Genomic DNA, 19,161 nt, shown 5'->3' with positions numbered 1-19,161 from the left:
GACGCAAATATGGAATTTTGATGAATAGGAATGATTTTTAATTTTTCTAATTTTAATTTTATATTGGAGTATAGTTGATTTACAATGTTGTGTTAGTTTCAGGTGTACAGCTAAGTGATTCAGTTATACATATACATATATCCATTCTTTTTCAGATTCTTTTCCCCTATAGGTTATTACAGAATATTGAGTAGAGTTCCCTGCACTGTACAGTAAGTCCTTCTTGATCATCTATTTTATATACAGTATATGTGTGTATATGTTAGTCCCAAACTCCTAATTTATCCCTCCCCCACCTCATTGCCTCTGTGATAACCATACATTTGTTTCTATGTGCATGAGTCTATTTCTGTTTTGTAAATAAGTTCATTTGTATCTTTTTTTAAGATTCCATATATAAGTGATATCATATGATATTTGTCTTTCTCTGTCTGACTTCACTTAGTATGATAATCTCTAGGTCCATCCATGTTGCTGCAAATGGCATTATTTCTTCTTTTTTATGGCTGAGTAATATTCCATTGTATATATATACACCACATCTTCTTTATCCTTTCCTCTATCGATGGACATTTAGGTTGCTTCCCTGTCTTGGCTATTGTAAACAGTGCAGTGAACATTGGGGTGCATGTATCCTTTCGGATTATGGTTTTCTCTGGATATATGCTCAGGAGTGGGACTGCTGGATCACATGGTAGTTCTATTTTTAGTTTTTTAAGGAACCTCCATACTGTTCTCCATAGTGGTTGTACACTCCCGCCAACACTTTAGGAGGGTTCCCTTTTCTCCACACCCTCTCCAGCATTTATTGTTTGTAGACTTTTTGATGATGGCTGTTCTGACCAGTGTGAGGTGATACCTCACTGTAATTTTGACTTGCATACAAATCATTTTATTTTCCATTAAGATTATGTTTTGATTTTTTGAAGGCATTGAATCTGTTCCATATCTTAACAAAAAAGGTAGAAAAGAGCTCTGGATCTTGTGGGGAACGGTTTTTTTAATGATGTACTAGCAGGGGGAAGTACATCATATGTACTTCCTCTCATATGTACATGTTTTCGTATATTTTGTGGTGCATTTGTACTTATTGGCATTTTAAAATTTCGCTTTGCATCTGTGCTCTGCATGTATGCAGACCCCTGAAATGATGTATACAAACGTGGAATGAAGGAAGCATCTGGAAGCTTTGCTGAGCTGTTAACTTGACACTATTCTTAGAACCTAGAAATTCTCAAATGAATTTTTATTTCAAAAGAGTAAGCTTGTTGCTTTTGAATTATGCATTCATCCCTGTATTTCCCTTATCTATGGTCCCTGGTAACGCCCTGGCTAAAGACTTTGTGTCCTCATTTCAAGGACTTAATATGCAATTCAGGTGCCTGACATTATCCTGAGCATGGAATAAGTCTCAACTAGCTACTGCGAGTGTTGTTAACATTTTACTAAAGCAACTGACTATGAGAAACAGTCAACTTAAAGGGCTGAAGAATATGGAGATATTTTTAAATACCACATGCTTTAATGAAGGGTAGTCTGAGATTGTCGACAGGGCTGCATGCCTGTTAGATTGGCCGCATCTGTAGGGTTTGGTCAAGCCTCAGTGTTCTCCCAGTCCTCGTGTTGGAGGGCAACGTTCTGATGGGATCACTTGCTAGATTCTCCATCATCTCTTCCTGGAGTCTTGTTGATGAGGTTGACAATACACCCTGACATCTTGTTGATGAGGCTCTAATACAACCGGCAAATGCTGCCCTTGCCTTGGCTGTCAGGCCGCAGTTATCATTTTTTTTTCTTTTGCTTTTTCTTTTTTGGCCATGCCATGCGGCTTGCGGCATCTTAGTTCCCCAACGAGGGATCAAACCGGTGCCCCCTGCAGTGGAAACCTGGAGTCCTAATCATTGGACCACTAGTGAATTCCCTGGAGTTATCGTTGCTCATCAGGTAGCAGGGTACCAGTGAGTACCAAGGAGTCGGTACGCTGTGGATGCTTGTGGTTGGATGGAGGTTCGTGGGGAATCCTGTCTCTACAGCTTGGGATGAAGTTACACACTTATCTTACCTAAAGTTAGCTGTGTCCCTTTTCTCTGGATGGCTTGTTGGCCTTCAGTGATGTATCTTCCCTACAGTAGAGCAATTTCAGGAAGCCTATTGTAGGGTAAGACTTAGTTATGGTGGTAGAGACCAGAACGGGCATCCTGAGACCTGGGCTTGGAGTCATGGAATCGTTCCCCACATTTCATGGCGTATTTCGGTACTTCCTGTGTGAACACAGAAAATTTGGAATCTGAGTTCTCAGGCCAAATCTGCACTCACTCTGGGACTGTCTGAAAGGCATTCCTTTGACCCAAGAACTACTTTTCTGTAACCCACTGAAACAGCACCATGAGGGGCGTCACACTGACAAGAATAAAAAGTTCTCTGGGGGTACAGTGGCTTTATTTTTGATAGTGAGAGGGATGCAGGGTGATGTTGGTCTTTTATGAAACAAAGCAAATCCAACTATAATGGTATCATCACCTTGTCTTCTCCTTTATTTTGTTACTTTCCTTCTCTTTTCCATGTGGAAGAGCTCGTTATTTTATTTCCTGACGAGCGTTAAAGTGTAGGTTTTTCCTTATTGCTTTTACTCAGCAGGTATTAATATGTGTTCATGTCTTTTTATTTTATGGAACCCTAGTATTTTTGAAACATAAGGAATTTTGGAAATAGTCCTTTATTTTATATGTGAGGAAACGGAACCCTCAAAGTCAAGTGACAACTTAGTGCATTATTCAACGTCCATTCATTCATTTAGCAAAAGTGTTCAATGCTTGCTTGCAATGTACCCAGTGAGGCACTGTGGGGGGACAGATGACTAGCAGGGGCTTTGGCATGATATTCACAAGGTAGAAGGAAGAGAGTTTATTACAGAGATGCAAGCAAGATACTGACAGCTAGCTTTGTGCTGCTCATGAATTTTCATTTGGCATTTCTTTTTCTCCATATGTGTGCTAGGAAAAACAAAAAAGAAAGAATAGCGGAGAGCCTTGGTCAAACCCAAAGGGTTTCATAGTAACTGCTTCCCACATTTACTGTTAAACTGTGAAGCAGTATGGTGTTTACTCCAAATTTTGAATTTATGCAGTATTAGGATAAATAGCTAGGTACTTCTAACTTTCAAAAAATAATATTTAGTATTTGAACATTTCCTCCCAAGAAAATAGACATTCATACACTATTGCTGATTTTTTTCCATCACTAGAAAGATTAAGATTCATGAGTCAGGGAGAAAACAGTTTGCTTTCAATTTTTAAAAAATAGCAAAAATACAGCAATAAAATGAATGAGAATATGAAACCATCTCTGTCTCAAATGACAATGCCAATGTGGTATATATTGTAAACAATACAATTTGTTCAAGTCCACTTTTAAAGGAAAGTGCTTTACTGGGAGATCAGCTCGGTGCTTTGTGACCACCTAGAAGGGTGGGATAGGGAGGGTGGGAGGGAGATGCAAGAGGGAGGAGATATGGGGATATATGTATACATGTAGCTGATTCACTTTGTTATGCAGCAGAAACGAACACAACATTGTAAAGCAATTATATTCCAATAAAGATGTTAAAAAAAATGAAAAAAAGAGATAAATTTAAAACATAAGAGAAACATATTGCTTCATGTAAAACAGAATTATAAATTGATATGAAAACAATTTTGAGAATTACTTTGGATGTATGTGTTATGATTTATGTGATATCAGGTTCAGCTTGGTATTACAGGTTTACTTCTGCCCCTAATCCTAGTACTCCTTGCATTTTCTTCCTAACATTATGCAGTTAATAAAAACAATGGATCCTTTATAATAAACAACCTACATAAATAAAAAAAAAGGAAAGTGCTTTAGTGTGCATATCAAAAAAGGAAAATAAATCCTTTCTTTATTCACAGATCTTATATGTAACACACACCAGCATATATGTACAGATGTGATACGTGTATATATATATATGTCTAACACTTGTGGCCCCCGATAGGAAATTAACACAGGTCATCATCCACAAATGCATCCAGTATTTGAACTGACCCTTTATCTGTCACTTGAAAGACGGTTTAGGTTTTTGTTATCTCTGGTACTCGAACAATGCCATAGTCACCTCCTGTCAGCTTCTGGTATTTGCCCATCCTTTCTAGTCTTTGCAGTGTTATCAGAATAGTTTTCCTATAACATGACTTAAGTCACATTTTCTTCCTCCAAAATTTTTCAAAGCTGCATATCTACAGAATACAGATCCATAAACTCCACAGAAACACAGGAACCACAATTTTCCAAACTTCTCTCTTACACAACCTGAAAAATGTGAACAATGCCCCCTCCCCTTTCTTTTTTTTTTTTCCATTCTCTGGTATATTAAAGGATACTGAATATAGAGTTCCTTATGCTATACGGCACCCCCCCCCCCCCCATTGCCATCTTCCCTGTCCTGGAAACACAGGCCAAGTCTTCCCACCTCCTGGGGCCTCACCGACAGAGCAGGTCCAGAAGCTCTGCCACAGCCATTTAACTCTGCAGCACATCTTTGGCACTGGATAGTAAATGCAATACTTCTGTAAATCCATTTTTTCCCCTCGCTAAATGAGTCGGGGAGCTCCTGGAAGGGTGACTAGGAGTAGATGGAGAGGCCCTTAACATTTTAATAAATGTGCCTTGGTTACTTGGTTAGAGCTTAGATTCTGTGAGAGATCAGGAATAATTTCTTTTGCCTGCAAGTCGCTGTGCACCACCCCGCCCTCCATTTCAGTGGGAAGCGTTATCAATAATGACTTCTCTTTAGGCTGGGAAGTCCAGGAGACCACCTGTAACTGCAGGTTTATGGTGGGGAAGGGGGAGACAGTGGGGAGGCGGGGGCTGTCCAAAGACAGGAAACCTCCTCCCTCAACCTTTAATTCAGATCTTCTCCATTAATTTAGTATTTCTGGGGCACCCACCCTGTGCAAAACGCCGCCAATTTGATTTCTTTTTTTTTTTTCAAAAAGGGAAAAGAAAAAAAAAAACCCTGCAGTCCCTAAGCCAATAAATAACTCACCTGAAGGTCAGGAACACCCTCCCCCCACTCTCCCGGGGGTGTCTGGGAGGGATAGAGAGCCGGGCAGAAATCGCAGTGGAAATCCAAAGGCTAACGCGATTGGCAACGGTCTGGAGGCGTCGTCCCCGAGCGCGACCCTGCGCCACGATGGAGAAGGCAGCCGCGGCGCGACGGTCCTGAAGTCCCGCGGCGCCCCCTCCCCCGCGGCCGAGCCTGGCCGGGCGCCGTCCCTGGGCGTGTGCCCCGCCGCAGCCCGCGGAGCCTCCGTGGCTCCTGAAAAAGGGGGCGGGGAGCGCGGCGAGCGGCCCGAGTCTGCGGCTTCCTCCCCACGCCCGATCCTCCGCGCAGCGCCCAGAGGACGCGCGCCCGAGCCCGGTCCCTACGCCGCAGCGCGCCCGGGCCCCCGGCCCAAGCCAGGTAACTTTTCTGCCTGCGGAGTTGGGGGGGGATCCGAGGGGGGCTTGGGGTCGCGAGGTGCGCAGGGCGGGCCGTGAGCGGGCGCGGGGCGGCCCGGCGGACGCGTGGCTCCGGCGCCGCTCGTCCGCCTGAACCGCGGGAGCCCGGCGCCCGCCCCGCCCGGACCCCCGCGGGGACCCCCGCCGGGCCGAGCCCGGGTGCCGCGTGTCGCGCCCGGGGACGTGCCCGCTCCGCCGGCCGCGCTCCAGCATCGCGGGGCCGGCGCGCAGCCTGAGCCCTGGCCTCCGGCCTGGGGGCCTCACTCCGAGCCATGGCCGAGAGGGGCGGCTGGCTCCCCACGCCCCCGCTCTGTCAGTTTCCTCGCCCCCCCCACCCCCGTCCCGGGCGCCATGTTTTGAGTTACCCCTCGGGGTAGGGTGGGGGCGGGGCGCGGGGGCGACATTGCGGCGCCGCCCGGGGCGGGGGCCGGCCGGCGGAGGGGCCTGGGCGCGGCGGCTGCAGGCTCGGCGCGGGCGGGCACGGCGCGGTGCCGGTAAGGTGTGCTCGCACAAAGCATCCCCGCTCGGGAGCGGCTGGCCGCTTTTATGTAACTTGTCCGCTTCCCCGAAGTGGGGCGGCGGCCCCCGGACGGCGGCGGGGGCTGCAGCCGGGCGGCCGGGGAGGAGGGGGCAGCGCCCCAAAGGGTTGGTTCGGGGCCGAGGGGCCGGGGGCGGCGCTGCTCACCTGGCGCCCCCGAAGCTCCGCTGCCTTGGGAGGCGTGTGCGCGGGCGGCTCTGCGGCGGCTGGGGGCGGGGAGCCCGGGGGGTGGGGGCCGCGGCTCGGAATCGCGGGAGTCGGGGGGTCTCAGCCAGTTCCTGGCGGGTGCATCCCGGCTCCTTGCCGCGGGGGCCGGCTTTCTGGGATCTCCCCTCGTCTCTCGCCCTCCTTTCCCTCCCCCTTTCCCGTCTCCTCTCCAACTCTCCCCGCCATCTCACCCCCCCACCCCCCGCCCCGCCAAGTTCACGGCTTCTGCAATGCGGTGGGTGTGGTTACCTAGTAAATTGACACTGTGGTCCTTTGCCGCCGGAGCGTTCTCTCCTTTTCGGTTTTCAGATTTCCGGATACAAAGTTGTCTAGGGGTTTCTCCTCCAGTTCCAGCCTAGGGTTAAAGTTGGGGAGAGATTGTTGCAGAACAAATAGAAAGATAAAGAGAACATGTGGTATTAATTACGCGTGGAGGCCGGCCTGAGAAATCCTGAGAGGGTCAGGCAGTCCTGCTGATGCGGCGCTTGCATTACGTGTTTAAGTTGGGGTTTCAGCTTTTTTACATTAGGCTTGCGGAATTGCTTTTGCAGATACCCTGCCCGTCCCTTTTTTTGGCCCACTTTAGGCTCTCTGGGGCGGCCAGGTGTGCGTTGGAGTTTCTCCTGGTAACATTAACTTTCCTAGCAGTAGAGTCATCAAATCCAGTGCTGGAAACGTTCTTTTTGAGTTTTACACTGATCTTTAATGTCTCAAGGAAACAAAAATGATAATTTATGGTCATCCATTTATGATCCGGGAGCCCTGAACGCAGCACCAATTACAGAAAATTAAGCAGAAAAGTCCTATTAAGAAAAAACAGCACATCAAAGCTTGAGTGAACTCTGGGGAATGGGAGGTGATTTGTATCTTGGCTCAGTGTTTTTAAAAAATGCATGTTAATTTTGGTAGCAGACTTATAAAATTTCAATTGGAGTAACAAAGCCCTTGTGAGAGGAAATAAATTCTACATTGAGAAGGCTGACTTTAATTTATTAACTTCAGAAGGCATTGATGAAAATAAAATAGCTGAATACTAAATAGTCTCATTTGCATTATGATTTTCTGGTGGTTTAGAAAAGCAAAATACCAGATGCACCAGTTACTGCATACAGTTTATGGAACTAATACACTTTAGGCAAATAATTTTGGCAACACAGGACATGTTTTGTGAATGATTTATCAAGAAGGAGAAGAGAAGCCACTTAATTTGTAAACCCCTTTGAGGTGAAGGATTGAGAAGATAGAGGTCAAAGGTCTGTCTCAGGGAACTGTTTACATTTAATTTTTAAGTCATTTCCTGTGCACGAATGCAACTTAGGTTAAAAGCAGTTTGTGTCAATTCTTGCGCAGTGCTTGGACTTGGGCCAACTTTGAATTGTGTTCAAATAGATCTGGGATTTTTTTTTACTTGATCAGATGCTATTTTATCTAGACATTGGTCTTGAAACATCGGTTGGTCAGATGCATCCAGGGGCCACTCAGGTAGAAGAGGGCAGCCCTTCATGTCCCAGGAGATGTGATACTGTCAGTGCTTTGTGAATCCTTTCTGGATTTACTGTTTGTTGGATTATGGCAGGCGTATGCTGTCCAGTGTATTCTCGTCCATGTTGTAAAACATATTTATCTTTTAAGTTAGTGGTTTTTTAAAAAAGCCCTAAAATTCACGAATTAGAATTCAAGTCCTCTCCAGTAAAATAGAACTCCAAGAGTAGGCTGAAAAATAAATACATGTTTCTTTTCCATGAGAATTTGACTATAATGGAGAGAGATTTCTTAAGTCCTCAAGTACCCTGGTCATCCTTCCTCCCCCGCCTCTTCCAGGTATCCAACCGCAGTCTTCCTCTGAATGTCAGCTTTATTATGGAATATAGACTTACTCGAAAACCATGACTCAGATTTCTCTTTGGCACGACTTCATTTGGAGAGATCTTTGATGGTGCCACTGCAGCATCTCTTTTCTTTCGAAAGGCTCTGTAGCTGCTAGTTTCTTGGGAATTCATCAGGCACTCCTGGAGGGCTCTGCTGTCATTTGATTTGTCTGGGCTTCAGAGAATTGTGCGCTCAGAAGCAGGGGCTGGAGCAGTGAAGTCACTACCCTGCCTGGTGTTGTGACATCACGATGGCTCAAAGGAAACAAGGGTGGGGCAGGCAAAACCAGACCATCTGAAGCATCTTGCTGGCTTTAAGTTTGCCTGGTAAATGAATGAGACTCTCCTTTCTCAAGTTGGACTGCGCCGTAAGGTATTGTTTGGAGAATTAGACATGCATGCAAGCCTGCATGGGAAAGTGTATTTCATAGATCAGGGAAGAGGAGGTATTTTTGTGTGTGCAGTAGTAGAAATCATTGAATATTCCTCTTACTGAGGAAAATACTGTAATTTTTTTAAAGGGCCACTTAAAAATTATATTTAAGTAACGAGTCTATATTGATGCAAAGAGTCAGTATATTTCTTACTCTCCTTTGCACCCAAATATCTTGCTAAATTCTCGGTTTAGGTTATTGGTGTTGTCTTTGAAAAGTATGTGTTGTCTGTCAAGATACAGTCTCTTCTGGGTAGGCAGTATTCTTTCCGATTTATTTTTAAGTGATGTGCTTGCAGTTGGCAATTAGAAAAAATGGGGGGGCGGGAAAAGTGAGAGGTTTCACAAGTGTAGAAGATATCTGCAGTGATTTGGGGTAACTGATTTCTGTTTAAGTTTTTGCTTTATTTGCAAATTATTTTATAATTTAGCATTTTAGAATTCTCCGAAGTGAGAATTCTAGGGCAGAGATGATCACAGACACGTTGCACCCCAGTTAGTGATGAATCAGTTACAGAAGGAAGTCTGAAATTCTGAAGCTGTAAAACAAATTTCGTGTTTTGAGTCCTGCATTGAATGTGATGTGAGCATAAAGAAGACCCGAGAATGGCCGCAGCCCGAGGTCTTCTCTCCCCCTCCTTGGTTGGATGACTGTCCTTTTTTCACATGAGTGTATTATGTATGTGGGACCTCTGGGCACTTCTCACTTAACCGTGTCGCTGTTCCAAAACACATTTCCAAAGCAAAGGGAAGGAAAAAAGAAAAAGGGAAGAGTGGCACAGATAGAGAAGTTGAAATTAGGTACCAGAATTGCAGCTTGCTTGGTTGAAATGTCTTCGGTACTGCATTTTTAGACTTTACAATGATTGGTTAAATTGCACACTTTAGAGTTGTAAGCTTCTATTAGCACCAAACCCCTAATTCTTTGGTAATTTGCAGTACAGAGAAAAAGCTGACAACTTAATTTTTAGGTGGTTGACATTTTGATACACTGTTCTTTTAACCCTTCCTTATCAACTTAAAACAAAAAAAAGAAAGAAAAAGAAAGCAGAAAGGTTTATATTAAATCTAGAAAACAGATGTGATGTTTACTCTGCCTTGTGTGCTTATTTTTCTCTCCATTGATATTGAGCGAGTGCTTGTTGTTTGGAGGAAATTATTTCCCTTGGAGTTTGATCCCCAGACCAGTATGGGTCTCAACACTTAGGGTATTGAGTAAATATTTATGGAATTGAATTAAAAAATGAAGCCATGTGTGACTTACGCTTCACTACAAAAAATATTTGAAAAGGCTTAAAAAACATGCCCACTTATTTAAAAATGAGAATTATCGGACGCATGTATGCAGTTGTTATTTTTAATGGCACCATCCTCTTCATAACAAGTTTGCTGCTCTGTCCATAGCTCAAATTAGACAGATTCTAGAGGTTTTGTCTGATCCGAGAAGAGAATACTGCAGGTTCCCGGAGAAGAAAGAATGGGATCTTTGAGAGAAGATGTGCAGGCGGGCTGTTTCCCTTCCTGCCAGCTCTAATTGGTGTCATGGAGGACATCAGTAGAGGGGAAATACTCAGAAGAGGAGGAAAGGGATCAGATTGGGAAGAGACAAAAGCTGAATTAGGGCTGGGCCATGATATTGATCTTGACGTTGAACTAAAAAGAGAAAAACTATTTTCTCTTGTAGATCTCTCTACTTTGGTCATTTTATATGTAGTGTTTACATTCTCCAACAGTGACTTTCTGTGTGTTTTAGTCAAGCCCCACATTTCATCCTTTCTAAAACAAACCTATTTTTTTTCACATTTGTACGTCTCTGAAATTGGGAAATGTCTTACAGTTGCTCTCAGCCATATGGCAGAGAGAAAGCTGGCAACAGAATTCGTTGATGGGGCACACGCATCAAAAATTGGAGATTGGGTGTCAGTTGGTTGGAAGAAAATCTTGGAGACAGTAATGGAGCACTCGTAAGAAATAGTGCATCACCCATGAAGAAACATAGATGATATTGTGTAAAAACATAGACCACAGTAACTGAGTCGTCATGCAATTCAAAAGAGTTGGATTCTGACCTTGTAAAGAATTATTTTGAATATCTTGGCCAGTATGTTTTGTTTCTCTTTTCTTTATGCATGCACAGAATATCTAAATAAATCTAAAAGAGTTCTCTAAATAGAAAATTAAAATTCCAACCTATGAGTTACCTCTTAATTCTCAGAGTGCTACATATCATGTTATTTCTTACAATTAACGGTGTCATGAATTTTATGAAATATGGTTTGTCACTTGGCTATGCAAATTTTAAAAATGTTTTATAATGTTCGGTGCTTATTCACATGGCCCCTTCTATGTATTGGTAATTATGTTTCTTATGCGCATCCCTTTGTAGGAAAAATCGATTGAGCGGTCTTCATTTTCTGTTTTGGCTTTTCCAATTTGGTCCCTGGAAGATGGTTGGACTTTGATTAGTCATTGAGCAGACATTCCAGATAGAACACTCCAGAAGTCAAGACGCCTGCATTTAACTGGAATGTAGCCTTTATCCTGGGGAGTACTAGGAGATGAGTCTAAGGAGTGTGGGGCTTGATTGTGGATATGAAACTAAGGGATATTTTAGGCTTTGCTAGGTACTGGGGAGCCATTGAAAGTAGGGGAGTCGGAAAAAAGATGCTTGGTGATAAATGTAGGATGTATTGGAAGAACAGGAGTATGGAGACAGATGGTCTTTTGTTAATGGAGTAATCCAAAAAGTTTCAGAAATTGACTGTAATGCTAATTCCTCTCAATGATTGATATTTTGGCAATTCGCTACATATATTTTTTGTGGTCATATTTAGTTGAAGATTAAATATTACTTTTGGACCGTTTAGGGTGGAAAATGAGATGTTCAGAAGATAGAATGATTTTCATTCCTATTTATCCTTCCAATTAAAACATTTTTGTTATTTCAGGTGTTAAGAATAATGCATACTCGCTGTAAAATATTTTCTAGTAATATCGAAAAACAAGAAGAAGAAATCTTGCTGTCTAGAGATAGCTACTGAAGATATGTTGGCAAAAATCCTCCCAAAGCTGCCTCTTTGAGTGTGTAATAGACTATAGTGGGTCTTGGAATCAGACAGACCTGGGTTGGGCTCCCAGTCTTCCTATGTGATTGCTTTGTGACATGGGTCAAGTCTCTTGACTTCTTGAGTCTCATCACTTACAAAATGGCTGCAGTGCCTAAACCTCAAGGACATGAGGATTACATATATAATACATGCACAGCACTGGACGTAGTACCTGGTACATCACAAGTACCTAGTTAATAGCAATAGCTTTGTTCGACACAAGTACGGATTTGTAGACAGTTAACATATTTGGCATGAGTAGACTTCTGACTTAAATACTAATATGTAACCTTTTTCTTTTTTTATGCAACAGTATGTTCTGGGGAGCTTTTTCATCTATACCAATCTTTATGTGCATCATTGTTTTTAACGGGAGATAAATATTTTCTTTGGGTCCCGTGCAGTACTGGTACAGCATCACTACCTTGACGATGACGATGGGAAGCCTTGTCATCCAGTCGCTCCTCCTCCTGCTGTGCACTGCCTACACTTTTCATCCTTGTCCTGCAGCACAGCCATCAGAGAGCTGTGGCAAAACAGGGCATTAAAGCAAAATTAAAGTCACTAACGATGATTGTGTACATCTCAATGTTGTGCGTAAATATTTAGTTTTTAACTGAAACAACCAGCCTTGAGCCATCTATTACCCAATTTCTTAATTCTAACTGTTGTGTAGAGGCTCTTCATGGGGGACTGGTGCCCACCGTTTCCCACCTGCCTCCTGCACGTCCCACGGGGCCGCAGACACCGCAGCCTGAACCCGAACCAGCCTGAACTCAGAGGTCAAGACGCTTCAGAGGCTGGGATATACTAGGAGTTATGGGGGCGCTGGCCCAGAGATAGAAAATACTAAGCTTCCTTTGGCCTTGTTCTGAGTTCCAAAGCCTCCCCTTCTCCTCTGCAGCAGGGGGTTAGCAAAGGTCAGGTTCACCTCACAGATTCCATGCAGATTCTCCAGGCACCTGAGCTGCTGTGTTACGTTCTTAAAAAGCACATGGTTTGGATGGACCTTAGTTACCTGAAATCCAGTCTTGTGTTCCCCATGTTCATGCAGTTGAGGAAGACAGCTTTATGCACCGAAGGTCATGCTGTGGGGCCTGGTACCTGGAATTCTCCTAGCCCCCACCGTCGTGGACTCGGAGCTTCAGGATGGGCTTGAGAGCGGCCGGCTTTTATGCAGTTTTCATATGCAGAATTACTCACATCACAGAGATATAGAGAGGTTTTGGTAATATCCTTACAGAGAATTCCTGGGTTTTTTCCCCCCACTTGATAGCATTCTTTTGTGCTATTAGATTTTGACTTTTATTGACTTGAGTTTAAGAGGAATACTCTTAGTGGAATGCGTATAAAGTTGGAAAAATAGAGGTTGACTGATTTGTCTGCTCAGGACATTTGGAAAGTTTCTCCCCTTCATTCTTAAACCCTAGGTAGCAGTCATTCATGGGGAGGAGCTGTGTTGTAGAACAAAGGAAATACAGCGAGTTAGAAGAGATACATTGAAACGTCTGTCAACCTTCAGGTGTGTAACTTTGGACAGGTTACTCCATTTCTCTGGGCAATGAAATGGTGATGGTGGTGCAACCTCAAGGTTGAAAGGAAACTTCTGTGTTGGGAGACATCTAGAGCAGTGCGGAGTCCAAGTAGGCGTGTCATAAATGTTCTACCATTTCAGCTCATAATGTTTACCTGCTTTGCAAGTTCCTAGGGACCTAGGTTAGGAATTGCGAGGCTCCAAAGATAAATCCTCAAGGGGAATATGGAATTTTGTAACATTCCACCACAAGCTCCATCATCCAAAAGATGACCCTCAATGAGAATACAAAATTTTGTCAAATTTGAAACTGCAAATAACAATAGTTGAAGTTTTCAGAGAATTAGCCACAGCGGTTTTCAAATTTTCATGTGAAACAGAGTCACCTGGGGAATTTGTTAAAAAGCAGTGTCCAAGGACCCGTCCACAGTTCTCACTCAGTAGATCTGGAGTTGGGTCCAGGCACCTGTATGTCTAACAAGTTCAGTGGGTTTTGATGCAGTGGTCCCTGGACTGCATTCTGAGATCGCTGTCTTAAGGAATCATCTCAGTGACTTTCCAGCTTACTGGCTAGTGTCTGGTAAACATCTGGAAAGATAATACACTGTAAATAAATGGTACTAATGGTCGAGAGAACGCTTAGCATCAAGGAAAGAGCCTTGCCTGGGTTTCGCTATGGCTGGTCCATCACTTACCACTTTTTTTTTTTGATTTATTTTTGTTTTTATTTATTTACTTATTTATTTTTGGCTGCATTGGGTCTTCATTGCTGGGTGCAGGCTCTGTCTAGTTGTGGTGAGTGGGGGCTACTCCTCGTTGTGGTGCGTGGGCTTCTCACGGCGGTGGCTTCTCTTGTTGCGGAGCATAGGCTCTAGGCGCGCATGCTTCAGTAGTTGCAGCTTGCAGGCTCAGTAGTTGTGGCTCGCGGGCTCTAGAGCACAGGCTCAGTAGTTGCGGCGCACAGGCTTAGTTGCTCCGTGGCATGTGGGATCTTCCTGGACCAGGGATCGAACCCGTGTCCCCTGCACTGGCAGGCGGATTCTTAACCACGCCGCCACCAGGGAAGTCCCCACTTACCACTATTGTGGCCCCAGGAAATTATGTAAAATTTAAAAGGTTAAGAAAGTAGGATTGAAGGTTAGTTTTCTTATCTGTTAAATAGGGATGATAGTAATTATTTAGCATAAAGGTTGGGAGTATGAAATGAGCATCTTAAGTGAAAATATGTGGCTCTCTAATACGTCTTCAGTTGGGGTTAGTTTTCTTTCCTTATGATTGATAATAGAAAAATGGAGTGAAATCAGTGAAGAAGAGATGCATCTATGAGTAAATGTGATTCTGCTGATCAAAATCATACCGAGTACTTTGGATCTTACAGATATTTTCAAGATATTATGAAGTTCTTAACTTTCATATAGGGGCTACAAAACAAAACACTTAAATTGCATCGATTTCTTAGGATCCAAAGACGAATTCAAGAGGGAGCTTCCAGTCTTTGGAGCTCCAGTTGCATTGCAGCCTAAGAGTCTTCAGAAGCTTTCCTGAGAGCATGGCCCTGTCTCGGTAGAGAGCCAGTAAGTCAGATGAATTATCAAAACCCCATCAGACATTACCTTTCTCCCTCTCACTGCACCTTCTCCAGTCACCTTCAGACACACATCTTGGAGTCACCTCTCAGAGTGTTTTAACATTAGGACAATGTATGTAAAAGGTAAAGGATGTAATATACAAATATTAGGAAACTAGATTTCGTAATCTTTTTTTCTACTCAGTTTCCGGCAGAATGTTCCTCTGAAACAGTTATCAGCTTTATTGGTTTACCGTCATACCAGTTATTTCTAAATGCTCCTATTTAAGGGTTGGATTTCAAGTTGGTGATCTCCCTGCCTTCGCCCTTCTCCTGGCTAGAATTGTAAACGACCTTGACCTTGCCATCTTAGTCCTGAAGAGCTTGTATTGCTGGTCAGGTGAAGGACGTCCCCCCACCCTCCCTACCTCAGTGACTGTTTTACTGGCCCCCAGGATGGATCCACATCTTCTCCACTCAGACCAGCTTCTGTCCGAATTCTCTCTTTTCCAAGTGAATCCAGTTCCATTGTCTCCCAGCCTAACAAAATAAGCAAAACAAAACAAATCAACCCATCTTTTAACTCAGCTTCTCCCCAAAGCTTACTGCTGGTGTTTCTTATCTGCTGCTTGGCCATGAGCGAGACTTCGTTGAAATTAACGATTTTTTTCCAGGCAGGATATTCATTTGGCAATAGCAATAATTAATTTGAAAAGATTCACTAACATATACCAAAATCCAGCTCTAAACTGGAAAGACTGATCATGTGACACTTTGAACCTTTGTAAAGCTTTCTTCCTTTTTTCATTAGCCATCTATCTGTTTATTCCACAAATACTTACAGAGTGCTTCTTAGGTACCTGGTACCTTGCTCGGTGCTAGGGTTATAGCAAAGAACAGGACTTAACCAAGCTTCGGCTCTCCTGGACCCTGTATTTTAAGCTGGGGGACCAGCAATCAACAAATAAACAAATATGATTTCAGATCGGGATGAATGCTCTGAAGCAGGACTAGGTCGCGGTGTCGATGGGTGTAGCGGGCTACTTCAGATACTGTCATTTGGGGATGTTTAACATTTTATTAAGTCCTTCCTTCTCGTTTGTATCCCTCCTCGCAAGTGTGACATCAACCCTAGATTGCGATCTGTACCAGGCGGTCCACATCTTCAATCCTCTGCATGTCTTTGGGCCTCGTATAGCACCTCGCCGCAGTCCCGTGTTAACTGCGGAACAGGTAGCTTCTACGCTCACCAGCCCTCTTTCTTGTACCTTACCTTTCTTGTGATATGATTTTTACTTAGAATATACGTTCTCTTGCTTCTCCTTTAACTTTGATTTCTTGGACCATCCCACTCAAATGTGGACTTAACTATGGAAATAATGAAATGTGCACTTAAGTTTAAGATGTTACCATCTTTTTCTTAAAGAAGGTTTCCCAAATTGTGAAAGCTACACTTGCCTCTGATCTCAACCCACATTAAATGCCCCCTTTTGTGAATTCTGACTGCAGCTCTAGTTAGTCAGAACCCAGAAGTTGACTGTGTCCCAACTCACCTTCTCATGGGCTCACACGAGAGATATGTCGAAAGGCTTGGATTTATTTGTGATTGGACTGAAAAGTCACTGGACCTCTCAGAGACACAAATTCTCATATAAAAGTGTAGAACAACCCTTTCTTCCTGTGGAATTACCATGATGATCCAATGGTAATTTTCCATTGATCCAATCCAATTTTCAAGCCATAAGATGTGGGCAATAATAATCGGCAGTATTTTTAGGGAGTTCAGGTGGCAGACATTTAGTTGAAGGAACATCTTTGACTTCTTTCATGCTCTGCTTCCACTGTTCTACACCTTCGTTATTTCTCCTGACGATGAAGTCCGTTCTGAGGACTTAGTGCCAGCGCCGTGCGGGTATTGGTGACAGCAGGAAGCAAAATGAACAGCAGCCACTTGCTGGCCCCCAGGGCACAGAGCTAAGTCACTGCCCGCTTGGCAGTCATTTGGCTCTGACAAGTGCTGTGATAGGGGAATCGGGACTCCAAATAGCCCAGGGGAAGCCCGCCTCCCCCTACTCGGGTGTGGTCCTGGGAGGAGAGGGAGTGAGATCTAACGTGGGACCTGAACGTGACCAAAGGTCGGCACCTGGTGGAGAAGAAGGGGAGGGCCTTGTAGGGTCCAGAGTGGGCTAGAGAGGGGTGTTTGCTGTAACTGACCAGCAGGTACAAAGGCCCAGGGGAAAGGGGTGCTTAGTCAGAAATCGCACATGGCTACGGAGTGAGATTGGATCTGGGGAGAGCGCTGGGGAGGTGACAGTGGTGCAGGGGTCCACAGGGTCTGTGGGACATCCCGGGAGAGATGTCCGGGAGCCTTCACATGGGAGTCTGAGGTTCCGGAGGGGTCCAGCTTCAAGATGAAGACGCAGACTCATTACAGTAGGATGCTATTAACGCCTTGGAAGATGAGGTGCGGGAGAGGGCGAGGAGCGCATGTGCAGAGGAAGAGAGTGGAAAGAGGGAAGGGGGACACACCTGGAAATGTGTTTTGGAAGGAGCAGTGCCCAGGGCTCCCGGGCACCCAGGCCCTCTCTGTGCCTGAAACAACTTTGGTTCAGCTGCCATGATGTTGGTGGTCTCACGGCGAGGGGCTTAGAGAGCGGGACCCATTTCCCCAGGGAGCACCTGCTTCCTCTGCTTCCTCGCTTTCCTTTGGTCCTGAGGATGGAGCAGACTGCAGGGAGCGGAGGAGAGTCAGGAAGTGGGGGAGCCAGTGCCCCCAGGGATCCCTCAGGGAAAAGCCCTGGATACACAGCTGCTTTTCCACACTCCGGTGAGGTGTGAAATGCACATGTATCTATAATATATGATGTCCTTTTATCCGTGGCATTTTATTTTTTCAAAGAAGTATATTGAGAAGCAAAGGTGACATTGCTAAAAATACCTCCCTCCTATGTAGATAAGGGGCTGTGTCTAAAATGGTGACAGGCGGCTCAGTTTAAAGCACTAAACATAGATTTGCCATTTTTTCTTTTATGCAGCCTTTTCTGTAGACCCTAAACGGTTCTAATGTGTAGTTTCAGAGTGCTAGAAAAGTGATGACAGCTTTTTCATTCCCTTAATTTGTTCCCTTTTTCCTCGTACCAGAAATGATTCCACCGGTGGTACAGTATTCTTAATCACAGCGGAACAGAAATACTGGTGCTGCCTTGTCCATTATGCAGAGGTCCATGTCAGGGTGACCCACGGCTGGTTAACTAAGAGACCAGAGGATGCTGAGACAGGGTTGAAGATTCCTCTTAAAAAATAGCGCGAAGTATTTCTGATACACGAAAGGTTGAAAGGTAATATAATGACCACCTATGTATTCAACATCCAGTTTAAGAAATAAAATGTTACCCCAAATGGCTTATCTCCCCAAGCTCTCCTCCACAGTTGTACCTCCCTCCCTCCTAGAATCGGCCACTCCTCTGATTTGGTGTTTATCGTAACCATAAAATGTCTTTATTCCTTTCCCCCTCACTCTTTATGGCATCACTAAATTATTTGTGGTGTTGTTTTTCACGTTTACGCAACTTTAAACGGTGTCCTGTACCTGTCCTTCGGCAGCTTGCTTTGTTTATGCAGCACATGCTGGAGTCTCCTGTCTGCTGACACCTCCAGGAGCCCACGGTGTAGTTCTTATGTGTGAAAACCGATGCTTTAACCATGGTTCGTGGCTTCCTCCCCAGGCCTTGAACAGGGTTGTGCTTCCCACCTCAGAACGTGGTGCAGCCGGCTGCCCTGTGTCCTCCCATTCTGCATCCCTGGATTCAGCCAACCATGGATTGAAAAATATTTTTTTAGAATGTTCCAGAAAGTTCCAAAAAAGCAAAACTTGAATTTGCCCCCATCAATTTTTTACATAGCATTTGCATTGTATTTACAACTATTTACATATCATTTGCATTGTATTAGGTATTGTGAATAATCTAGAGATGATTTAAAGCAGGGGTCCCCAACACCCCGGGCCACGGTAGCAGGCCAGTTAGGAACTAGGCAGCACAGCAGGAGGTTAAGTGTCAGGCGAGTGAGCGAGCAAAGCTGCATCTGTATTTACAGCCGCTCCCCATCAATCGCATTACTGCCTGAGCTCCGCCTCCTGTCAGCATTATGGTGAGTTGTACCATTATTTCATTATATATTATAATGTAATAATAATAGAAATAAAGGCACAATAAATGTAATGCTCTGAATCATCCCGAAACCACCCCCCACCCTGGTCCGTGGAAAAATTGTCTCCCACAAAACCAGTCCCTGGTGTGAAAAAGGTTGGGGACCGCTGATTTATTAGAGTATATGGGAGGGTGTGCAGGGGGTTAAGCAAATACTACGCCATTTTACCTATGGGACT

General features: G+C 44.3%; 1 protein-coding gene across 16 annotated transcripts in view; it reads left to right on the top strand.

The window, feature by feature from the left end:
- The window catches only part of EPB41L3 (erythrocyte membrane protein band 4.1 like 3), a 223,328-nt gene that overhangs the window by 77,776 nt on the left and 126,391 nt on the right, over nucleotides 1-19,161 (top strand). For 11 of the 16 annotated variants that reach the window (XM_082353498.1, XM_082353505.1, XM_082353495.1 and 8 more), the window contains exon 1: nucleotides 5,355-5,482. The exons of 2 other annotated variants lie outside the window; for them this stretch is intronic. The gene's annotated coding sequence lies outside the window, so the exon portion shown is untranslated. Of the gene's footprint in view, nucleotides 1-5,334; nucleotides 5,483-5,921; nucleotides 6,015-19,161 lie in introns of those variants that run through there. 3 more of the 16 variants (XM_082353507.1, XM_082353501.1, XM_082353494.1) reach the window with 3 other exon arrangements.

This window comes from Balaenoptera borealis (assembly GCF_965194805.1).
Source record: "Balaenoptera borealis genome assembly, chromosome: 14".
Classification (NCBI taxonomy): domain Eukaryota; kingdom Metazoa; phylum Chordata; class Mammalia; order Artiodactyla; family Balaenopteridae; genus Balaenoptera; species Balaenoptera borealis.
Note: the sequence above shows the minus strand (reverse complement) of the source record. Positions and strands in the feature narration are given on the sequence as shown.